Genomic DNA, 25,069 nt, shown 5'->3' on the forward strand with positions numbered 1-25,069 from the left:
ACAGTAAATAATATTCTAGTTTTATTCATTGTTGCCAACACAGGCAAACTTCAACCTACACTATCAATGTACAGATACTCTTGACAAATTTACAGACCTTCAAAATACTGACTTCTGTGGACATATGAAATAATAGCAATAACTGCAACTATAAATACTAAAGCAATCTGTGAGGATAGTATGTTACATCCACAGGCAAATGAGACCTTGTAGTTTGGGTTTCTTTGATGACAATAAGTAACAGTACAAAATTTCACTAAAAGTTATTTAAAAACATCGAAACAAGACCAAACTGTCTAAGCACGGTTACTTTTGATAACAATAGAAATTATTTAAACATAACTTACTCAGACACATAAGAAGATGGACAAATGGAAATGAATTACACTCCATATAGATGAAAAACCCCTCCATGAACCACAGACTTTGCCGTTGGTCGGGAGGCTTGCGTGCCTCAGTGATACAGATAGCCGTACCGAAGGTGCAACCACAATGGAGGGGTATCTGTTGAGTGGCCATACAAACGTGTGGTTCCTGAAGAGGGGCAGCAGCCTTTTCAGTAGTTGCAGGGGCGACAGTCTGGATGATTGACCGGTCTGGCCTTGTAACACTAACCAAAACGGCCTTCCTGTACTGGTACTGCGAATGGCTGAAAGCAAGGGGAAACTACGGCCATAATTTTTCCTGAGGGCATGCAGCTTTACTGTATGGTTAAATGATGATGGCATCCTCTTGGGTAAAATATTCCAGAGGTAAAATACTCCGCCATTCGGATCTCCGGGCGGGGACTACTCAAGAGGATGTCGTTATCAGAAGAAAGAGAACTGGCGTTCTATGTATCGGAGTGTGGAATGTCAGATCCCTTAATTGGGCAGGTAGGTTAGAAAATTTAAAAAGGGAAATGGATAGGTTAAAGTTAGATATAGTGGGAATTAGCAAAGTTCGGTGGCAGGAGGAACAAGACTTTTGGTCAGGTGAATACAGGGTTATAAATACAAAATCAAATAGGGGTAATGCAGGAGTAGGTTTAATAACGAATATAAAAAATGGGGGTGCGGGTAAGCTACTACAAACAGCATAGTGAACGCGTTATTGTGGCCAAGATAGACATGAAGCCCACGCCTATTACAATAGTACAAGTTCATATGCCAACTAGCTCTGAAGATGACGAAGAAATTGAAGAAATATATGATGAGATAAAAGAAACTAGTCAGATAGTGAAGGGAGACGAAAATTTAATAGTCATGGGTGACTGGAATTCGATAGTAGGAAAAGGAAGAGAAGGAAACATAGTAGGTGAATACGGACTGGGGGTAAGAAATGAATGAGGAAGCCACCTAGTAGAATTTTGCACAGAGCATAACTTAATCATAGCTAACACTTCCTTCAAGAATCATAAAAGAAGGTTGTACACATGGAAGAAACCTGGAGATACTAGAAGGTTTCATATAGATTATATAATGGTAAGAAAGAGATTTAGGAACCAGGTTTTAAATTGTAAGACATTTCCAGGGGCAGATGTGGACTCTGACCACAATCTATTGGTTATGAACTGTAGATTACAACTGAAGAAACTGCAAACAAGTGGCAATTTAAGGAGATGGGACCTGGATAAACTGACTAAACCAGAGGTTGTACAGAGTTTCAGGGAGAGCATAAGGGAACAATTATCACAAATGGGGGAAAGAAATACAGTAGAAGAAGAATGGGTAGCTTTAAGGGATGAAGTAGTGAAGGCAGCAGAGGATCAAGTAGGTAAAAAGAGAAGGGCTAGTAGAAATCCTTGGGTAACAGAAGAAATATTGAATTTAATTGATGAAAGGAGAAAATATAAAAATGCAGTAAATGAAGCAGGCAAAAAGGAATACAAACGTCTCAAAAATGAGATCGACAGGAAGTGCAAAATGGCAAAGCACGGATGGCTTGAGGACAAATGTAAGGATGTAGAGGCTTATCTCACTAGGGGTAAGATAGATACTGCCTACAGGAAAATTAAAGAGACCTTTGGAGAAAAGAGAACCACTAGTATGAATATCAAGAGCTCAGATGGAAACCCAGTTCTAAGCAAAGAAGGGGAAGCAGAAAGGTGGAGGGAGTATATAGAGGGCCTATACAAGGGCAATGTACTTGAGGACAATATTATGGAAATGGAAGAGGATGTAGATGAAAATGAAATAGGAGATACGATTCTGTGTGAAGAGTTTGACAGAGCACTGAAAGACCTAAGTCAAAACAAGGCCCCGGGAGTAGACAACGTTCCATTAGAACTACTGACAGCCTTGGGAGAGCCAGTCCTGACAAATCTCTACCATTTGGTGAGCAAAATGTATGAGACAGGCAAAATACCCTCAGACTTCAATATAATAATTCCAATCCCAAAGAAAGCAGGTGTTGACAGATGTGAAAATTACCGACCTATTAGTTTAATAAGTCACGGATGCAAATTAATAACATGAATTTTTTACAGACGAATGGAAAAACTGGTAAAAGCTGACTGCGGATAAGATCACTTTGGATTCCGTAGAAATGTTGGAACACGTCAGGCAATATTGACCCTATGGCTTATGTTAGCAGCTAGATTAAGAAAAAGCAAACCTATGTTTGTAGACTTAGAGAAAGCTTTTGACAATGTTGACTACAATACTCTCTTTTCAAGTTCTGAAGGTGGCAGGGGTAAAATACAGGGAGCGAAAGGCTATTTACAATTTGTACAGAAACCAAATGGCAGTTATAAGAGTCAAGGGACATGAAAGAAAAGCAGTGGTTGGGAAGGGAGTGAGACAGAGGTGTAGCCTCTCCCCGATGTTATTCAATCTGTATATTGAGCAAGCAGTAAAGGAAACAAAAGAAAAATTTGGAATATGTATTAAAACCCATGAAGAAGGAATAAAAACTTTTAGGTTCGCCGATGACATTGTAATTCTGTCAGAGACAGCAAAGGACTTGGAAGTGCATTTGAACGATATGGACAGTGTCTTGAAAGGAGGATATAAGATGAACATCAACAAAAGCAAAGCAAGGATAATGGAATGTAGTTGAGTTAACTCGGGTGATGCTGAGGGAATTAGATTAGGAAATGAGACACTTAAGGTAGTATAGGAGTTTTGCTATTTGGGGAGCAAAATAACTGATGATGGTCGAAGTAGAGAGGATATAAAATGTAGACTGTAAATGGCAAGGAAAGCGTTTCTGAAGAAGAGGAATTTGTTAACATCGAGTATGGATTTAAGTGTCAGGAAGTCGTTTCTGAAAGTATACAAAGAGTAGCCATGTATGGATGTGAAACATGGATGATAAATAGTTTGGACAAGAAGAGAATAGAAGCTTTTGAAATGTGGTGCTACAGAAGAATGCTGAAGATTAGATGGGTAGATCACATAACTAATGAGGAGGTATTGAATAGAATTGAGGAGAAGAGGAGTTTGTGGCACAACTTGACAAGAAGAAGGGATTGGTTGGTAGGACATGTTCTGAGGCATCAAGGGATCACCAATTTATTATTGGAGAGCAGTGTGAAGGGTAAAAATCATAGAGGAAGACCAAGAGATGAATACACTAAGCAGATTCAGAAGGATGTAGGCTGCAGTACTTACTGGGAGATGAAGCAGCTTGCACAGGATAGAGTAGCATGGAGAGCTGCATCAAACCAGTCTCAAGACTGAACACCACAACAACAACAACAACAACAACAACATAGATGAAAAACTGCAAACTAGTAAGAGTGATGGTATTTGCTTTCAAACACTGATGGCACATCAATATATGATCAGTCACTAGGAGAAGTAACTATCTAATCTTTTATAATTCTTTATACAGAAATAACAGAGCTTATATGAAAATTGTCCAGTGCTAACAATGAAAACACAGAAGTTCAGAACTAATTGTTGAATGGCTACACAGACTATGCACTGTGATCAGTATGTACCAAATCATGATAATGGCTTAGTCACAAAAATTAAGTCTATAAATATTAAACTACAAGAGGATTCAGAAATTCTTGACAATGGCTTAGTCACAAAAGTCGAGTCTATACACATTAAACTCAAAAGATGATTCAGAAATGTCAAAAAAAGTGCGAGATTAACAACAAAATTTCAAATTTCATACTCAGACAACTAATCATAAAATTCAATAAGGTTTGAAAGAAACACTATGATGTAGCATAATGTTATTACTATTATTATTATTATTATAATTTCTTTCTTTTCTCCCTTGTTCTTTCACACCTAATAATTTTGTACCATGGATAACATTGACATACAAAAAAAAAGAAGTAGAAAAATGCTCTTCAATTTTTTAACTGCTTTAGCTCTGTCTGTGTCTATATATCATAGAGGGCAGACATATTATGAGCTCCGCCATGTTAATATAGTTAAAAAGTCTGTTCGTCTCAATAATTGATAGTGGGTAGACGTATTGCAAGTTCTGCTGACTTAATATTGTTAAAAATGTGTATTTGTATTTATATTTCTTTGTTGGTCCTGTAAATCATGTTTAGGTACATATTTTGCACAAACGATGTAGGAAAAGTCAGGTTGGTACAGTATATACAACATCATACACACTGTTACTCTGAAAAGATAAATAATTAAAAATTATTCAATACATGTTGAATATTGATGACAAAATTAATATAATGAAATAAAATGATAAATTGATTAAGAGTATTTGAGCAGTCGAACTATACTTTTCTGGTGCTCTAAAAACTCGGAAACAGAATAGAAGCAGTGGTCAAGCAAGTACTCTTTCAGTTTCACTTTAAACTTTTGTAAATTTTGCATCTGTTTCAAATAGGATGGCATGAGATTGTACAGCATTATGCCAGTATGATACACTCCTCTCTTACAAATGTTTGTACTTACTGTATTGACATGCAAATAATGCTTCTGCCTAGTATCATGAGGGTGGAAATCACAGATACACTTGAAGATATTTCCATCTTTTAAAATACTTCCTTTTGTGAAATTTAGTATTTCATACATATATAAGAATGGTAGAGGCAGTATATTGAGATTTTTAAATGTTGGTCTACAGGAGTCTCTGTACTTAGCATGGTTTATAATTCTAACAATCTTTTTCTGTAGCCTAAATCTTTTGTTTGGATCTACAGAGTTCCCCCAAAATTTAATGCCGTACATCAGCAATGACTGAATACTGCCATGGTACATTGTGATCACTGACGCACGGCTTGTACTTTGTGAGAGGATTTAGCTTTTTATTTACATGATTAATATGTGTCTCCCATTTTAGGTTTTGCTGAATATGTATACCTAAAAATTTTGTGTCGCTCACAGATGAGACAGTTTTTCCATCAATTTTAAAAATCAGTCTTGCAGGATGTAGTTTCTGTGAACTGTGGAAATTGCCTGTCACTGTTTTTTCATTATTTATTATTAGCTTATTTGTTCTGAACCACTGTGTTAAATTTTGTATTATACCTGTAACTGTTGTTTTTTCATCACATGATTTGATTAGGATATTTGTGTCACCTGTAAAAAGTACTGTTGTCCCTTTAGTTATTTTTTCTGACAAATCATTAACATAAAAAATGAAAAGAATTGGCCCAAGGACTGACCCCTGAGGAACTCCATATGTAACGTTTTGTGCATTACTGTAAAAATTACAATTTTTTGTGTTTTTATGTCTTTGTATTTTATTTGAGTGATCTGTTGATGGTCATGAAGGTAGGAATTTATCCACTTGTTTGGCAGGCCTCGTATTCCATAATTACTTAGCTTCTGCAAAAGAGTACTATGTTCAGTTACATCAAAGGCTTTACTAAGATCAAGAAATATGCCAGACACATGTTGCTTATTATCTACTGCAGTTAGAATTTCATTTAAGAAGGTATAAATAGCTGACTGTGTTGATCTGCCAGTTCTGAATCTGTGTTGCACATCACTTATTATGTTTTCTTTATTTAGAAAGGCTGTAAGCCTTCTAAGAAATAGTTTTTCAAAAATTTTGCCAAAGCCTGACACAAGAGATAAAAAAATTAATCTATGTTTTCATTATTAAACTTCCTGACAATAGCTCTAGTTTTCTGGGCTTTTGCATTTCCTGGAATAGTGATTGTTAGTATTTGGGCATTATGGTCACTAAAACCAGTGTTTGCAGTCTGTGTGTTGCAGGTATATTTATCTGTATTTACAAACACCTGATCTATGGTTGTTGCAGAAGTAGTGGTTATAAGAGTTGGGTTAGTTATAGTTGGGTTTAGGTTAAAGGACTTCTGTAAATCTTTGATTTCATCTTTAAATTTACTGGGTTTGGAGAAATCAACATTGAAATCTCCACATATGATAATATTTTTTGAGGGTGTTGAAATCCTCTAACAGCTCTTCCATATGCTTATAAAAAAACTTTTTTATCAGCATCTGGTGACCTATATACATAGATGATTACAGAATTTCTAGTTGGCAGTTCTACTATTGAGAGTTCTATGTCTCTTTCTTTAGACAAGCTGTCAAATTTGGTTATGTTAGTGAAGTCTATATCTTCTTGAACATATGCCTGAGTACTTCTCTACAAAACGTGCCAGCTAATTTAAACTGAGGTAGGAGTGCTAGTTCTATCATGTCTTTATTTAGCCAGTGTTCAGTAAACCATAAAACATAAATATCACTTACAGATTTGTATTTCATTCAGCTTATTGGAAAGAGACTGAACATTCTGATGGAACAATTTAAAGTGTGAAGCAGGGACTATATTGTGTCTTGCTTGACCACTTACCTCTTTTTTACATCTAGTATTGCTAGCTGTAAAAAATCCTACTTGTTTTGAGGTGTGGGTTGGTTGGTTTGTGGGATTGAAGGGACCAGACTGCTAGGGCCATCGGTCCCTTGTTCCAAAACCTTCAAACACCCACAAAGAATAAAAATGAACAATGGAGACGACAAGACATGACAGGACAAGAAAGACTCAAACAGAGACCAGACAAAAGGAATTAAAATCACACAGAGTGTGACAGTGGTTGGCCGACCATAGAGACAAAAAAGGAAAAGCCAGCCACCAAGAAACACACTAAAAAACTCAGTCTAAAATCGTAGGCCAAAGGCCAGACTCAACACAAAATAAAGACAAACACGTGAGGCGGGTCCTCACGGTGCTGTAAATGGATGTGTGTCAAGCGTGTGTGGCCAATGCGGAGCCGACAAAGGACAACTGAGCCCCTTCGAGGGGCTCGCATGGAGGGCAACCACACATTCATCGTCTCCTTGATAGGACGGAGTTTGTTTGGTGTGGCCAGGTTGCCCCATTCAGCGTCCCAAAGTTCGAAAACTTTGTGGCGTAAGACAGCTTGCAAATGAGTCTCTGGGAGGCCAATGTCCAGAGATGGTTTACTGGTGGCCTGTTTGGCAAGGTGGTCAACATGTTCATTGCCTGATATCCCAACATGTCCTGGGGTCCACACAAAGACCACAGAGCAGCCGCAACGGGCAAGAGTATGGAGGGACTCCTGGACAGACATCACCAGACGAGAGCGAGGGAAACACTGGTCGATAGCTCGTAAACTGCTCAGGGAGTCGCTACAGATAACGAAGGACTTACCTGAGCAGAAGCAGATATAGTCTAGGGCACGAAAGATGGCGACCAGCTCAGCAGTGAAAATGCTGCAGCCAGCCGGCAATGAGTGTTGTTCGTAATGGTCCCCTAGAGTGAGAGCATAACCGACACGACCAGCAACCATCGAACCATCAGTGTAAACAACGCCAGAGCCCTGATACATGGCAAGGATGGAAAGAAAGCGGCGGCGGAAGGCCTCTGGAGGGATTGAGTCCTTCGGGCCCTGTGCCTAATGCATAATGCAGGTCTTGGCAGCTGAAAACTGGAAGCCATGTGCTACAGCCCAAGACTGTGCCTTGCGGATAGTGCCCTGCAGCAGACGTTCAGCAGCTGCAATCCCAATGGAGATATAGTTGAGGCCGAAGTCGTCAGCATACAAGGATGCTGAGACAGATGTTCCCACCGCCACAGCAAGCCCATTAATTGCAATTAAAAACAGGCAGACACTTAAGACAGATCCCTGTGGTACCCCGTTCTCCTGAACTCGGGGGGAACTATGGGAGGCCGCAACTTGCACACAGAAGGTACGATACGACAGAAAATTCTGAACAAAAATCGGCAGTGGACCCTGAAGACCCAAACCATGAAGCGTAGAGAGGATGTGATGTCGCCATGTCGTATCATATGCCTTCCACATGTCAAAAAAGACAGCGAGGAGGTGCCGATGGCGGGCAAAGGCCGTATGGATGGCTGACTCCAGGCTCACCAGATTGTCGGCGGCAGAGTGGCCTTTATGGAACCCACCCTGAGACGGAGCCAGTAGGGCCCAAGACTCGAGTACCCAACTCAACTGCCGGCTCACCATGCATTCGAGCGACTTGCAAAGAACGTTGGTGATGCTAATGGGGCGGTAGCTGTCTGCCTACAATGGGTTCTTGCCAGGCTTCAAAAGGGGAATAACGATGCTTTCCCACCATTGCGACAGAAACTCACCCTCGACCCAAATACGGTTGTAAAGGTAGAGGAGGTGTCGCTGGCAGTCCACTGAGAGGTGTTTGAGCATCTGACAGTGGATGCAATCGGGCCCGGGAGCTGTATTAGGGCAAGCAGCTAGGGCACTTTGGAATTCCCACTTACTGAATGCAACATTGTAGGATTCCGGATGGCGCATGTGAAATGAAAGGCTCCAATGTTCCAACCACTCTTTCAGGGAGCACAATGCTGGTGGGTAATTTGCAGAAGTGGAACTCAGAGCAAAATGCTCTGCTAAGCGGTTTGCAATTATGTCGTAGTCAGTACAAACTGCTCCATTCAGCAAGAGTGCAGGGACACTGACAGGGGTCTGATAGCCATAGAGGCGTCGAATCTTGGCCCAGACGTGCGATGGAGTGACATGGAGGCCAATGGTGGACACATACTGTTCCCAGCACTCCTGCTTGTGTTGGTGAATGATGGGGCGGGCCCCCGCACGCAGCCATTTAAAGGCGATGTGGTGTTCTATTGAGGGATGTCGCTTGTGACGCTGGAGTGCCCGCCGGCGATCTTTATCATCTCAGCGATCTCAGGTGACCACCAAGGCACAGTCCCCCACCGAGGGGACCCAGAAGAACAGGGAATGGCAGATTCTGTGGCAGTAACGATGCCAGTGATGACGGAGTGAACCACCGTAGCAGTGGCGCCATGGGAAAGAGGCTCAATAGTGGCAATGGAGGAGAACAAGTCCCATTCAGCATTGTTCATAGTCCATCTGCAGGTGCACCCAGAAGAGGGATGCTGTGGCAGTGACAGAAAGTGATCACTACCACACAAGTCGTCGTGCACACGCCATTGGACAGACGGTAAGAGGCTAGGGCTGCAGATCGAAAGGTCGATGGCTGAGTACGTGCCATGCGCCACACTGAAATGTGTGAAGGCACCATCATTCAAAAGTGAAAAGTCAAGCTGTGCCAATACATGCTCAATGGTGGCGCCTCAGCCTGTTGCCACTGATCCACCCCACAGAGGGTTATGCGCGTTGAAGTCACTCAGTAACAGAAAAGGGGGCGGCAATTGGGCTATCAGTGCAGCCAGGACATGCTGTGGGACATCACCATCCGGTGGAAGATACAGATCACAGACAGTAACAGCCTGAGGTGTCCACACCCGAACAGAGACAGCCTCGAAAGGTGTTTGTAGAGGGACAGACTCACTGTGAAGGGAGTGAAGGATGTAGATGCAGACACCACCAGATACCCTTTCATAAGCTGCTCAGTTCCTGTAATAACCCTGATAGCCATGGAGGGCGGGGGTTCGCATTGACGGAAACCAAGTTTCCTGAAGAGCAATGCAGAGGAAAGGGTGAACGCTGAGAAGTTGTCGGAACTCAGCTAGATGGTGGAAAAAAACCGCTGCAGTTCCATTGGAGGATGACATTGTCCATGGCTGAGAAAGGCGTGAAGGGACTGGGGTGGCAGATTACACCGCTGGGTCACCTGCTGCCACTGACTGAGTACCCGTGTGAGTGACATCCATTGTGTCCGAGGGTCCGGCAAGATCTAGGTCCTCAGCGGACACCAGAATCCCTACCTCATCCTCATCCTCAGACACAGAGCTTGTAGGTAGCAGTGGAGTGGGTGCCACTGCAGGTTCCTTGGTCTTATGGGTCTACAATTTCGCTTTCTCGCGCTGTTCCCTTGGTTGCCATTGCTGGGAGGGCTTCTTGGAGTCAGTCTCCTGGACTGAAGATGATCGCAAAGCCCTACGACCAGCGACCTGTGGCTTCTTCAGCCACTGGTGGGTGTCTGCTGTGCTGCTGGTAGGAACCTGGGAAGGGGGTGACCCAAGGGATCCCTTCCTAGCGAGAGAAGCCAAAGAAGACTTACATTTCTCCGGTTTGGAAGTGGGGACCAGTGTCCCCCGTGGTTGAGGTGGTACTGCTCTCAAGGGAGGTGGTGTGAGAGCAACAGGGAGGGAAGAGCCCCCCCACCATCAAGGGGGCAGGTGTGGTCCTCCGACTCTGAGAGGTGACTGTAAGTGTTCCAGCTGATGGAACTGCAACAGGAGTGACAGTGGCGGCATAAGAAGAAGTCATGCGCACAGGATGAAGCCGTTCAAATTTCCGCTTAGCCTCAGTGTAGGTCAGTCAGTCCAGGGTCTTGTATTCCATTATTTTCCTTTCCTTCTGCAGAATCGGACAGTCCGGCGAGCAAGGAGGATGGTGCTCTCCGCAGTTGACACAGATGGGAGGCGGGGCACATGGAGTATCAGGATGGGATGGACGACCACAATCGCGACACATGAGGCTGGAAGCACAGCGGGAAGACACATGACCGAACTTCCAACACTTGAAGCACCGCATAGGGGAGGGATATAGGGCTTTACATCAAAGCAGTAGACCATCACCTTGACCTTCTCAGGTAATGTGTCACCCTCGAAGGCCGAGATGAAGGCACCGGTGGCAACTTGATGAACCCTCGGACCCCGGTGGATGCGCCAGATGAAATGGACACCTCGTCGGTCTAAGTTGGCGCGCAGCTCGTCATCGGACTGTTAAAGGAGATCCCTGCGGAAAATAATGCCCTGGACCAAATATAAGCTTTTATGGGGCGTGATAGTAACTGAAACATCCCCCAGCTTCTTACAAGCGAGTGAGGCTCATAACTGGGCAGAGGATGCTGTTTTTATCAAGACTGAATCAGGCCACATTTTGCACAAGCCCTTCACCTCCCCGAACTTGTCCTCTAAATAATCTACAAAGAGCTGAGGCTTCACAAATACAAAAGATTCCCCATCAGCTCTGGTACAGACAAGATATCGGGGCGAATACGTTTCACTGTCATTCATAGCCTTGCATTCCTCCTATGGTGTGGCCAGGGAGGGGAACGATTTGGGGTCATACACGTTAGCTTTAAAGTGAGCCCTCGAATGCTTAGAGACTGCTGGTGGCTGGCCACCAGCAAGAGATGATGTGCCACGCTTCACTGCATGTCATCCACCCTGATGTCACCTACTCCGACCAAGGGCCCTCCCCACAGGCGCCACCCAGCCACAGCAAGGGCCACCTGGCAGGATGGCCATTGCCAGGAGTCCTGATGCCCCAGGGAGATGGGCATCTACTCCTTGGCATATATGGGGAGAAAACAGCACAGCATCAGTAGAGCAATCCCTGTGTTGTCAGGGGGGCTACAAACAACAGGGTACATGGCGGACCCACCACAACGGACTGGCTACCATGCTGGATATTAGGTGCAATAAAGTCCATGTCGTCGCCTCCACAAAAAGCAACACGGCACAGTGCATAGTGGAAATTGCACCCAGGAACGTACCGTCGCCCAAGAGATTGAGAACGAGCGGGACAGCAATGGGATGACGATAAAGCTGGCTAGAGGTCTCAATGCACGATGGCCAAAATGCACCATGTAAGGTGCCCTTCCCCAATTGGTTCGCTCTTCGGAAGAACTTGGAAAGATGGAGGTCAAACCTGAGAGGAGACCATCACATTTAGACCGAAACATTTGAGACTCCTTTTAGTCGCCTCTTACGACAGGCAGGAATACCGCGGGTCTATTCTAAACCCCGAACCCGCAGGGGGGGGTGACATGTGGGTGGTGTCTTCTTGCTAGCTGGTTCCCTGGATTCTGGGCCCTGCCTATCGTGTACTGTTGTGCTTCTAATTGTAATCCACTTGTCGAGTAGCATTTGCTTTGATTTAGGCACTTGTATTGCACTGGGTTTCACATTGTATTTATTTTGGTGAAACACTGATGTCTTCACGCAGACTGGTCGATTCAGAGATAAATGCATCTGGTTTTATACAATTTTTAATTTTAATTAATAAAGACAGTCTATAGCATACTTGCTCCTTCCCCTGTCTGTTCAAGAGGAATCCGTGATGTGTGAATTTATCAAAAGACAGTCTTTACATTTCAAAGTTAATGGATATTCTACTTTTGTTGCAAGATTGTGAACAGTTCACTGTTTGCACTGAATGATGGTTAACTACGTCAATTTTTTTGTTTATACATTCTTTGTCAAATCTTTTGGGAATTGGATGCAAAACGATACTTGTCTAGTTACTAAGTTGGAGAACACTTTGGTAAGACAATGTCAATGCTTTCCACAATGTTGTTGTAGGAGTCTTCAGTATCTTTTCAATAAATTTAACACAGCAGGTAATGAAACTTCCTGGCAGATTAAAACTGTGTGCCTGACCGAGACTCGAACTCGGGACCTTTGCCTTTCGCGGGCAAGTGCTCTACCAACTGAGCTACCGAAGCATGACTCACGCCTGGTACTCACAGCTTTACTTCTGCCAGTACCTAGTCTCCTACCTTCCGAACTTTACAGAAGCTCTCCTGCGAACCTTGCAGAACTAGCACTCCTGAAAGAAAGGATATTGCGGAGACATGGCGTAGCCACAGCCTGGGGGATGTTTTCAGAATGAGATTTTCACTCTGCAGCAGAGTGTGCGCTGATATGAAACTTCCTGGCAGATTAAAACTGTGTGCCCGACCGAGACTCGAACTCGGGACCTTTGCCTTTCACGGGCAAGTGCTCTACCAACTGAGCTACCGAAGCACGACTCACGCCCGGTACTCACAGCTTTACTTCTGCCAGTACCTCTTCTCCTACCTTCCAAACTTTACAGAAGCTCTCCTGCGAACCTTGCAGAACTAGCACTCCTGAAAGAAAGGATATTGCGGAGACATGGCTTAGCCACAGCCTGGGGGATGTTTCCAGAATGAGATTTTCACTCTGCAGCGGAGTGTGCGCTGATATGAAACTTCCTGGCAGCACAGTTGGTAGAGCACTTGCCCGCGAAAGGCAAAGGTCCCGAGTTCGAGTCTCGGTCGGGCACACAGTTTTAATCTGCCAGGACGTTTCATATCGGCGCACACTCCGCTGCAGAGTGAAAATCTCATTCTGGAAACATCCCCCAGGCTGTGGCTAAGCCATGTCTCCGCAATATCCTTTCTTTCAGGAGTGCTAGTTCCGCAATGTTTGCAGGAGAGCTTCTGTAAAGTTTGGAAGGTAGGAGACAAGGTACTGGCAGAAGTAAAGCTGTGAGTATCGGGCGTGAGTCGTGCTTCAGTAGCTCAGTTGGTAGAGCACTTGCCCGCGAAAGGCAAAGGTCCCGAGTTCGAGTCTCGGTCGGGCACACAGTTTTAATCTGCCAGGAAGTTTCATATCAGCGCACACTCCGCTGCAGAGTGTAAATCTAATTCTGGATAGCAGGTAATGATGAACAATGCCTGTTGAAGAAGCATGCTGCAGAATTGCAAAAATGAGTTCAATTGCTTGTTACATTTTGGGACTGAAAAATTCTTCACTCCCCTCAATAAAATGGTGTGAATAAGACAACTGAGAAATTTAATTTGTTTCCTTACAGATTGTCACTTCTGTAGATTAACTGTGACATCAGTGATTCTAAATGATTGCTGGACCTGTGGATGATTACTACATGATTTTTCTACAAATTAGTCTCAATCAAAATGCCATCAATATAAACACAAACTATGACTGTACATAGCTATTTCTCTTCATAAATCTCATCTAAGGCTCCAAACATTGTACAAAAACAAATCTTCTGTGCCTTATCTTTCCAGTCACCCACCACCTCCAAAAGTCCCACCGTCCTGCCTCAGAGAAGCATTCCTCTCATACCTCAGTACCACCCAGAACTGGAGCATCTGAATTATGAATTACATTCTCTGCCAGGGTTTCGATTACCTCTCGTTGCGCCCTGAAATGAGAAAAGTCCTGCCCACTATCCTTGCCCCCGCCCCCCCCCCCCCTTACCATAATGGTATTCTGCTGTCCATCAAACTCGTCCATCCCTACACAACCCCCGCTCCCAGTCCCTTACCTTGTGGCTCATACCCCTGTAATAGACATATATACAAAACCTATCCCACACATCCTCCCACCACCACCTACTCCAGTCGTCACAAACATCACTTACCCCATCAAAGGCAGGGCTACATGTGAAACCAATCATGTGTTCCACAAGATAAGCTGCAACCACTGTGCTGCATTCTGTGTAAGCATGACAACCAACCAGCCGTCTGTCCACATGAATGGCCACCGGCAAACTGTGGCCAAAAAAAGCAAGTGGAGCACCCTGTTGCTGGACACACTGCCAAATATGAGATCCTTCATCTCAATGACTGCTTCACAGCCTGTGCCATATGGATCCTTCCCACCAACACCAGCTGTTCTGAAATGCGCAGGTTGGAACTCTTCCTGCAATATATCGTAAATTTCTGTAATCCTCATGGCCTCAACCTTAATTAGTCTTTGTTCTCAGCCATCAGCCCCTTCCCTGTTCGCATTCCAGCACTACACATACCTCTATTCCACCCATACACTATTTACTTCTCTCCTTTTCTACAACCAGTCCCCTTCCACCTGCTTCCCCCTCTCTGTCTAAGGTCTCGACTGCACCTAGGTGCCCTACCCTCTCTCCACCTTGTGCCTCCACACTCCACAGCAGCACTCACCATCCCCCACCCCTATCCTGATATCCCTCTTCTGCCCCGACCCAGCCTCCTCCTTACCCCCACCCAGTTGCCCTCCCTGTCATGCACTGCTGTTGCTGCTTGTAGTGTGGCTTCAGTGGCCACAGACTGTTGTCATGTGTGTGTGAGGTGCACTTGCAGGAGTGTGTGTGTGTGTGTGTGTGTGTGTGTGTGTGTGTGTGTGTGTGTGTGTGTGTCACCTATTTCTGACAAAGGCCTTGTCGGTCGACTGCTTATTTTGTGACAGTCTTTTTCTTGTGCCTATCTGCTACTCAGCATCTCTGCTATAAAGTGAGTAGCAAATATCCCTTTCATAATGTTGTTACATTCGATCCTGGATTTTCCATTATTTGATTTGAAGAACTGTTGCTGCCACTGCCGCAGTTGATAGAGATACATTGCACCTTGTGTGGATGTAGGTTGAATACAGACTGGATGTTGTGCATGCCACCCATGGCTCACATGTGGAAATTAATTGAATGGCATAAAAGCTTTGTGAGGTAGCGTGTCACATAAGCCAAACATAGTGTGAATATCTTAAGTAGTCTGGTTGCTATAGCTCATTAAAGTTGTACTCTACCTTTTGAGACACCCTGCATATTAGTTTCTAATGACTGGAGAAATTTAATAATTATATTATTATTGATCATTCTGTTACCAACATTTAGGATTGTGGCCAACATTGTTGGGCAAAGTATTGGATCTTGGATTTTATTACTTGTCAAAACTACATTAATACATACATATGTTAATAAGAATCCTGAAATTACACTGATTTCTATATTAAATTAAGTATCTCCAGACTTTTCTGTTGCATTAACAACATTCAAATCTCCTGTCAGCACTATCTATTTTTAACACATTCTGATCATTGCCTATAGAAATTATGGGCATGGTGTGATTTCCCAAACAGTCAGTGCTGGAAGAAGTTCTAAGTGTGGCTTTCCTGATTGTTATTTCATGATGCATTATTTCCAAGCAGTGGCTGCTGTAAGTCGGTTGTTCACACTTTTAGTAGTTTTAAGAGCTGGTAAATGGACATTCCTGCTTCCACAAGTGCTACATGACAAAAAAATGTTACAGGTGTGATCAGTTCCCACACATTTGTTGTTGCAGTGTGCTTCAGTTTATGTCTTGATCACAAAAGTTTGTTGTAAAATGGGGAAATTCCGAAACTGACAATGACTGATGACAGTATTTCTGAAACAGACAGCAATCTGCTTTCCTCCTCCATCTTACAAGCAAGAGCCACACAAAGGAGATGGAAAATGTACGACACCTGGATTAGATTAGATTAGATTTACTTACATTCCAATTGATCCGTAGTGAGGAGGTCCTCCAGGATGTGGAACATGTCAGAAAAACAACAATACATGACAAATATTTACAACTAAAACAAATAAGCTAATGTACCATTCCACAGGTCCCAAGTGGAATGATCGTCATTTTTTAATGAACACTAAGAGTCATTTTACAAATACTATTGCACTGAATTTAAAATAAAAAAGTTTTTTATTTATTTATAAGGTAAGAAACATGTAATACAACTACTGTAATACTTATTTACAATGAACACATTACTGCACTGAAATGGTGCAGAAGTTAGATTATACTTACACACTTACACACACACAAGCACACACACACACACACACACACACACACACACACACACACACACACACACACACAAATTTTCAGTGAACACATTACTGCACTGAAATTGTGCAGAAGTTATGTTGTACTTATATACAAATCAGTTGGTTTTCCTAAGAAATTCATCAATGGAGTAGAAGGAGTTGGCCACCAATAAATCCTTTAGGCTTCTCTTAAACTGAATTTCATTGGTTGTTAAGCTTTTTATGGCTGCTGGCAAGTTATTGAAAATGTGTGTTCCTGAATAATGCACACCTTTTTGTACAAGACTAAGTGACTTTAAATCCTTGTGAAGATTATTCTTATTTCTAGTATTGATTCCATGAATTGAGCTGTTGGTTTGAAAAAGTGATATATTTTTAATGACAAATTTCATTAAGGAATAAATATATTGGGAAGCTGTAGTTAGTATCCCTAGTTCCCTAAACAGGCTTCTGCAGGATGTTCTTGAGTTCACACCACATATAATTCTTACTGCACGTTTTTGTGCCCGGAAAACTTTAGCTTGGCTTGATGAATTACCCCAGAAAATAATCCCATATGACATTATGGAATAAAAGTAAGCATAGTATGCCAGCTTTTTCATTTTTATATCCCCTATGTCTGACAAAATTCGCATTGCAAACAGAGATTTGTTAAGACGCTTCAGCAGTTCTGTGGTGTGCTCCTCCCAGTTGAATTTATTATCAAGCTGTAATCCCAAGAATTTAACACCGTCCACTTCTTCTATCTTCTTGTCATCATATGTCAGACATATACTCTTGGGACACCCCTTACAAGTTCTGAACTGCATGTAGTGTGTTTTTTCAAAGTTTAGTGACAAAGAATTGGCTAGGAACCAGTGATTAATGTCCACAAATATTTTATTGGCTGATCTTTCTAAGACTGCACTTGATTTGCTATTTATTGCAATGTTTGTATCATCAGCAAACAAAACAAACTTGGCATCTGGTAATGTTACTGATGACAGGTCATTGATATACACAAGAAAAAGTAAGGGCCCCAAAATGGAACCTTGTGGGACCCCACATGTAATTAGTTCCCAGTTGGATGATGCCTGATAGCTTGATACATGTCTCTTTCCTAATAACACCCTTTGTTTCCTGCCAGAGATATAAGATTTGAACCATTTTGCAGCATTTCCTGTTACACTATAATATTCTAGTTTACTTAAAAGGATATTGTGATTTACACAGTCAAATGCCTTTGACAGATCACAAAATATACCAGTTGCCTGCAATTTTTTGTCTAATGAATTAAGTACATTTTCACTGTAAGTGTAGATAGCCTTCTCAATATCAGAACCTTTTAGAAATCCAAACTGTGACTTTGACAGTATGTTATTTGAGATAAGATGGTTATAAAGACGACTGTACATTACTTTTTCGAAAATTTTTGAGAATGCTGGCAACAGTGAAATTGGACGGAAATTTGATGCTATTTCTTTATCTCCCTTCTTAAACAGTGGCTTAACTTCAGCATATTTCAGCCATTCGGGAAATATTCCACTGATAAACGACTGGTTACACAGATAGCTTAATATGTTCCTTAGCTCAGAATCACATTCTTTAATTAACTTTGTTGATATTTCATCATACCCACTAGATGTTTTTGATTTTAAAGATTTTATGATGGACGTTATTTCTGTTGGGGTAGTGAGGGTCAAATTCATATTATGGAAGTTACTTGAAATGTCTGGTCTAAGGTAATCCATAGCAGCATCTACTGAACCTGACAACCCCATCTTTTCAGTAACAGTTATAAAATGTTTGTTAAAAAGTTCTGCAACACTATACACATCTGTCACCAATGCATCATTTACTCTTAATGCTATTTGTTCCTCTTCATGTCTGGTTCTACCGGTCTCCTCCTTCACTATATCCCATATTGTCTTTGTTTTGTTATCTGATATGACTATCTTTTCCTTGTAATATATTTGCTTTGACATCCGTATTACAGTCTTTAATATTTTGCAGTATTTCTTATAATGTGCTATAGCATCAACATTGGAAATGTTTCGGATTGACAGATACAGTTTTCTTTTTGTTTTACAAGATACCCCTATTCCTCGAGTAATCCATGGCTTCTTTGTAGACTTTGCTCTAACCTTGGTAAGTTTTGGGGGAAAGCAGTGTTCAAATAAGGTAAGCACTTTATTAGCAAAAATGTTATATTTTTCATTCATGCCATGAGCACTGTAAACATCAGTCCAGTGAATGTCTCTGAGGAGTGTCCTAAAATAATCAATTTTTGGCTTACTGATTACCCTCTTGAGCTCAGATTTAACAGATTTTATATCCTGTTCAGTATTAACATTTAACAGAAGGAACTGCATGTCATGGTCTGAGAGGCCATTGACTATTGGTTTTGTAATATAATTTTGTTCATTTGACTTTTCTATAAAGATATTATCAATGGCTGTTTGTGAGCAAGTGGTTATCCTAGTGGGGAACTTTACTGTGGGAATTAAGTTGAATGATAGTGTTACTAACTCAAATAGGTTCTTATTGGGAGAGTCTTTAAGGAAATCTACATTGAAATCACCAGCAACCACTATTTCTTTGTTTTTGGTTGTTAAATGGGCCAGTACAGCTTCAAGGTGGTTTACAAACAGATTAAAGTTACCTGCAGGTGCTCGATATACACTTAATATTATGAAAGATTTTTTGTGAAAATCTAATTCTGTTGCACATGCTTCCATATGCTGTTCTAGGCAAAATTTATGAATGTCTATGTTCTTAAATTTATGACCGTTCCTGATGAATGTGGCAACTCCTCCTTTCTCCATTTCTGATCTACAAAAATGAGATGCTAACCTAAACCCTGTAACACTTAAAAGTTCTATACCAGTGGTCACATGATGTTCAGAGAGGCAGATTATGTCAGCTGGGTTTGAAGACTCTAATTCATCTATGCAGATAGTTAATTCATTAATTTTATTTCTCAGTCCTCGAATATTTTGATGCAATAAAGATAGCTGACATTTCACATTGACTGACTTAAAATTGGGTGGAGTTAAAATATCTGCTGACAGTTGAAAATTCTTAACCAATGGCTGTTTATGTTGATGTAATAAGCTGGAATTATGTTTTTTGGTTTCTTTCTCAAACTGAAGGTTTGTCTCAGTTCTAACCTCTCTTAAAATTTGTTTTCTTTCTGTCCTCCCTACCCTAAAAAAGGGTCTTTTCTGAATCCTATAACCACTGGTATTTTACCACTCATGACAGTGCCTCCCCCCTTTAACTTTCTTGCTATTTCCCCAGCCAATTTATCCTTCCCCTTCCTGTTGAGGTGAAGGCCATGCCTAGTATAATCCCACCTACTGATAGAATCAACATGAACCACACCAATGTGTGACCCCGCACCCGACATGAGCAGCCGTTCCAGCTCCAAATTAACTCTCTTGACAGAAGAGTTCAAATGAGGTCGGTCATGGCGCCCAAGAACAGATACAAACTCAACACTGGTATGCCTCGATGCTGATGCAATCTTCGCCAGGTCACACTCTACGCTGTACCCAGGATCTCTGTCAATACTGTTACCTGCCCCACCCACTATAACCACGGTGTCTTCCTTAGTGAAATCTTTGCAAAGTGATCCTAAATCCTCTGTCACCTGCTCCAGACCAGCACTAGGTTTAAAAAAATTGGTGACCTGGTATTCTGATCCTAGTTCATCCTGCAAGAGTTGGCCAACACCTCTTCCATGGGAACTACCTAACAACAACACTTTCTTTCTCTTTACTGATTTCCCTACATTCTTACTTTTCAATTTGCTGCTGAAAGTTTGTTGTGCCCTGTCTACACCTGTAACTGCTTGAGGCTCACCAGCTTCTAACTGAAGCAACAGGTCAAATCTATTTTCCACATTCACCATAAAGCTGTCAGACAAAGTTCTAGGCCTGTTCCTCCTGTTGCCTGTTGCCACTTCCCACCTCTCTTTACCCTTCTCCCTCCTTAACCTGTCAAGATCTCCCCTGGCCTTGTCTAACTCAGCCTGAAGGGCAGCAATTTTCCCCTCCTGTTCCAGTATCTTCCTATCTCTACTACATATCCTACAAAACCACTGATGAGTCTCATTTACTTCCCCTATTCCCATGCCACTACAGTCACCCACATGGAAAAAACTACAGCACCCATCACACCAAAGCCCCGACCTAACAATTCTACGGCAAGTCAAGCACTTTTCACTCATGATAAACGTAATAATTTATTAAGAATAAGTCAGTTAAATTACAGATAAACACGAAAATATGGTTACACAAATTTGGCCTATACGCAACTGTGTGTAAACAAAAACAAAAGTGCAAAGTTTCTGAAACAACAAGTTAAACTTTACGCTACTTTCCGGAAATGCTAGTTAAATAATGAAGAGGTACGCTAAGTTAAATTGCTGGAGAGAGCAAGGAACAACTAAACGAAATTCTATAGATTTGCTGCAGCAGAACGTAAACAGAAAATACGACTGTACGGTCTTTTCGCGTTTTCTGCTATATTACGTAAAGAGAAATGAAACCTTTAATGGTACACTTAAACGGCACACTAATACACTTATTTACCACGTAATCAGTACTAATCTATGTGTTTTATAATCTAAAATAACTTATCTTTACGAGAACACCAAACCTCGCGCTAGTCGCTTGGCTGCAGGGCTGCCAACCTGGGTACTGGTGCAGTTACTGTGGCCTGACCAGAAAGTGTTAAACCATGTTGCTTAACACTGAAACATGCCTACCAATGTCCACATCTACCACACACACAGTTAAAGCCATCAATAAAATTCACTTTTACTCAATGTTGGTTTCACCTGAACAATGCACTGCTGCATATCTATGGTGACACTCACTTCATATGCGATGTTTGCTGTATCAGTTACCTCCCAAGGTTACAATTAAATCAAAATCCTGGTTCTTGGAAGCCATGTAGCCCACACACAGTTAAAGAAGCAATCTTCCATATTATATGTTGGCATTTGACTACTCTAGCTGATTCTGGTCCGAGCTACACGAGTTGGTGGTCGTGTGTGTGTGAGGTGTGCCTGCTTGTGTGAATTAATGGTGTGTGTATCTCTTTCTTTTTTGATAAAGGCTGTAGTAAAAAGCTTATGTGTATGTGTCTTTTAATTGTGCCTGTCTGCAACTTAACATGTCAATTTTATAGTGAGTAGCAATCTTATCTTTTCTTACAGTGTTAACATAATCATGAAGTTTACATGAATTGCACAATTAGTAAGAAGTGCACATAGCAGAGCTTGTCTCTTTGAGAGTCAGTTAAGAAATGGGATGCTCATCAAAAGTAAACACTATCCAAGTCTTACTCACTGTTGCCACCAGAGGCATCCTTTAACTCAAACCTGTTGTTAAGAAGTAAGGAGACAGCTGAGCACCCTGTTCCCATACTTGTCCTCCATTCAAAGATGTGCACTCTCACCATTGACTGCCACTCAGCCTCTTGTGAGGACAAACCACTGACATGATGTATATCAGAAAATGTGGTGGCATCTGGGGTTCCTGGTCCAGAGGTGTCACAATTTTTACCACTGGTGCCCAAAAAAAATTGTAGCTTAGGGCAGCTGTTAACCATGGCCAATGCAGCTTTGAGGTATATCCAAGCAGTGGCCACTTTGCCTTGCTCCATACACAACAAGCACTCAAAAGTGAAAAAGTTAACTGGACTGGATGAGGTACCTGGGACTTTGCATACATATTATGTGAAAGAACTTTCTTCTAACAGTAGTTTACAGTAGGTCACTGGAGGAATGAAGAGCACCTCACAACTGGAAAACAAGCATATGCAATAGTAGTTTTAAAGAAGGATCATCAGACTGATGACAATTATAGGTGTTTATTACTGACTTCAATCTGTTATAGAGTTTCAGAGCATGTTTTATGCTCACACTTCATGATATTTTTGAAGAATGAGAATCTTCTCTATAAAAATTAATATGGATTCCCACATAAAGATATTGCAAAAATCGTTTCACTCTATTTGTCCATGAGATTCAGAGCACCATAGACAAATGAAGCCAGGATGATGCCATATTCCAACTTTTGGAGGGCATTTGATACAATTCAATGGTCTTGTTTAGTGAACAAAATACAAGCGTACTGAGTATTCGATCAGATTTGTGAGAAGATTCATTATTTTGTTGCAGATGGAACTCAAAACATAATTCTTAATAGAACAAAACTGACGAGATGCAAACAACTACAGAGGAATATCGCTACTAGAGGTCGGATACAAGGTGCTGTCAAAACTATTGCTCAAGAGAGTAGAAGAACAGGTAGAAAGTACAGTTGGCGACTACCAAGTAGGATTCAGGAAGGGAAGAGGTTGTGTAGAACAGATATTTATCCTGAAGCAACTGATAGAACATAGGGCCTTAAAAAACAAAAAGACAGTAATAACCTTCATGGACTTCACAAAGGCATATGACTCCATCGACAGACAGACTCTTGTTAGGATCCCGAAGAACAGAGGACTTGATGGAACAACACAAGAACTCATAAAAGAAATTCTGACAGACACAAAAGCAAGGGTGAGATTCAGAGGAGCACTGTCAGAAGAATTTGAGATCAAGACTGGTGTTAAACAGGGAGATGGATTGTCACCATTGTTGTTCAATATAGCACTGGACGAAGTGATCAGGCAGTGGAGAGCAATAAACGAGGAAATGGGAATACCAAAGACCCATGTGGGGGACAAAAAGGACAACAGGGCTCAAGTAGACTGCCTAGCCTTTGCAGATGACATAGCAATAGTAAGTGAGACAGAAGAAGACACAAAGACACAACTCGGCAACTTAAGTAAGGTAGCCAGAAAGGTGGGACTGATTAGATTAGATTAGATTAGATTAGATTAATACTAGTTCCATGGATCATGAATACGATATTTCGTAATGATGTGGAACGAGTCGAATTTTCCAATACATGACGTAATTAGGTTAATTTAACAACATACTTAAGTTAATATAACAACTTTATTTTTTGTGTTTTTTTGTTTTTCTTTACTTTTTTTTTTTAATATTTTTTTTTTTTTTTTTTTCTTTTTTTCTTAATTTATATCTAAAAATTCCTCTATGGAGTAGAAGGAGTTGCCATTCAGAAATTCTTTTAATTTCTTCTTAAATACTTGTTGGTTATCTGTCAGACTTTTGATACTATTTGGTAAGTGACCAAAGACTTTAGTGCCAGTATAATTCACCCCTTTCTGTGCCAAAGATAGATTTAATCTTGAATAGTGAAGATCGTCCTTTCTCCTAGTATTGTAGTTATGCACACTGCTATTACTTTTGAATTGGGTTTGGTTGTTAATAACAAATTTCATAAGAGAGTATATATACTGAGAAGCTACTGTGAATATCCCTAGATCCTTAAATAAATGTCTGCAGGATGATCTTGGGTGGACTCCAGCTATTATTCTGATTACACGCTTTTGTGCAATAAATACTTTATTCCGCAGTGATGAATTACCCCAAAATATGATGCCATATGAAAGCAATGAGTGAAAATAGGCGTAGTAAGCTAATTTACTAAGATGTTTATCACCAAAATTTGCAATGACCCTTATTGCATAAGTAGCTGAACTCAAACGTTTCAGCAGATCATCAATGTGTTTCTTCCAATTTAATCTCTCATCAATGGACATACCTAAAAATTTGGAATATTCTACCTTAGCTATATGCTTCTGATTAAGGTCTATATTTATTAATGGCGTCATACCATTCACTGTACGGAACTGTATGTACTGTGTCTTATCAAAATTCAGTGAGAGTCCGTTTACAAGGAACCACTTAGTAATTTTCTGAAAGACAGTATTGACAATTTCATCAGTTAATTCTTGTTTCTCAGGTGTGATTACTATACTTGTATCATCAGCGAAGAGAGCTAACTTTGCCTCTTCATGAATATAGAATGGCAAGTCATTAATATATAATAAGAACAACAAAGGACCCAAGACTGACCCTTGTGGAACCCCATTCTTGATAGTTCCCCAGTTTGAGGAATGTGTTGATCTTTGCATGTTACGAGAACTACTTATTTCAACTTTCTGCACTCTTCCAGTTAGGTACGAATTAAACCATTTGTGCACTGTCCCACTCATGCCACAATACTTGAGCTTCTCTAGCAGAATTTCATGATTTACACAATCAAAAGCCTTTGAGAGATCACAAAAAATCCCAATGGGTGGTGTTCGGTTATTCAGATCATTCAAAATTTGACTGGTGAAAGCATATATGGCATTTTCTGTTGAAAAACCTTTCTGGAAACCAAACTGACATTTTGTTAGTACTTCATTTTTACAGATATGTGAAGCTACTCTTGAATACATTACTTTCTCAAAAATTTTGGATAAAGCTGTTAGAAGGGAGATTGGACGGTAATTGTTGACATCAGATCTATCCCCCTTTTT

The 25,069-nt window shown here is 41.3% G+C and overlaps 1 protein-coding gene and 1 non-coding gene across 2 annotated transcripts in view; both read right to left on the reverse strand.

The window, feature by feature from the left end:
- The window catches only part of LOC124620075 (dynein axonemal heavy chain 1-like), an 804,068-nt gene that overhangs the window by 94,951 nt on the left and 684,048 nt on the right, over positions 1–25,069 (reverse strand). The window lies entirely within an intron of this gene.
- On the reverse strand, positions 12,989–13,063 carry Trnas-uga. Its single transcript has one exon. It is a non-coding gene; the product is annotated as a tRNA-Ser (tRNA).

Source organism: Schistocerca americana, chromosome 6, assembly GCF_021461395.2.
Source record: "Schistocerca americana isolate TAMUIC-IGC-003095 chromosome 6, iqSchAmer2.1, whole genome shotgun sequence".
Taxonomy (NCBI): Eukaryota; Metazoa; Arthropoda; class Insecta; order Orthoptera; family Acrididae; genus Schistocerca; species Schistocerca americana.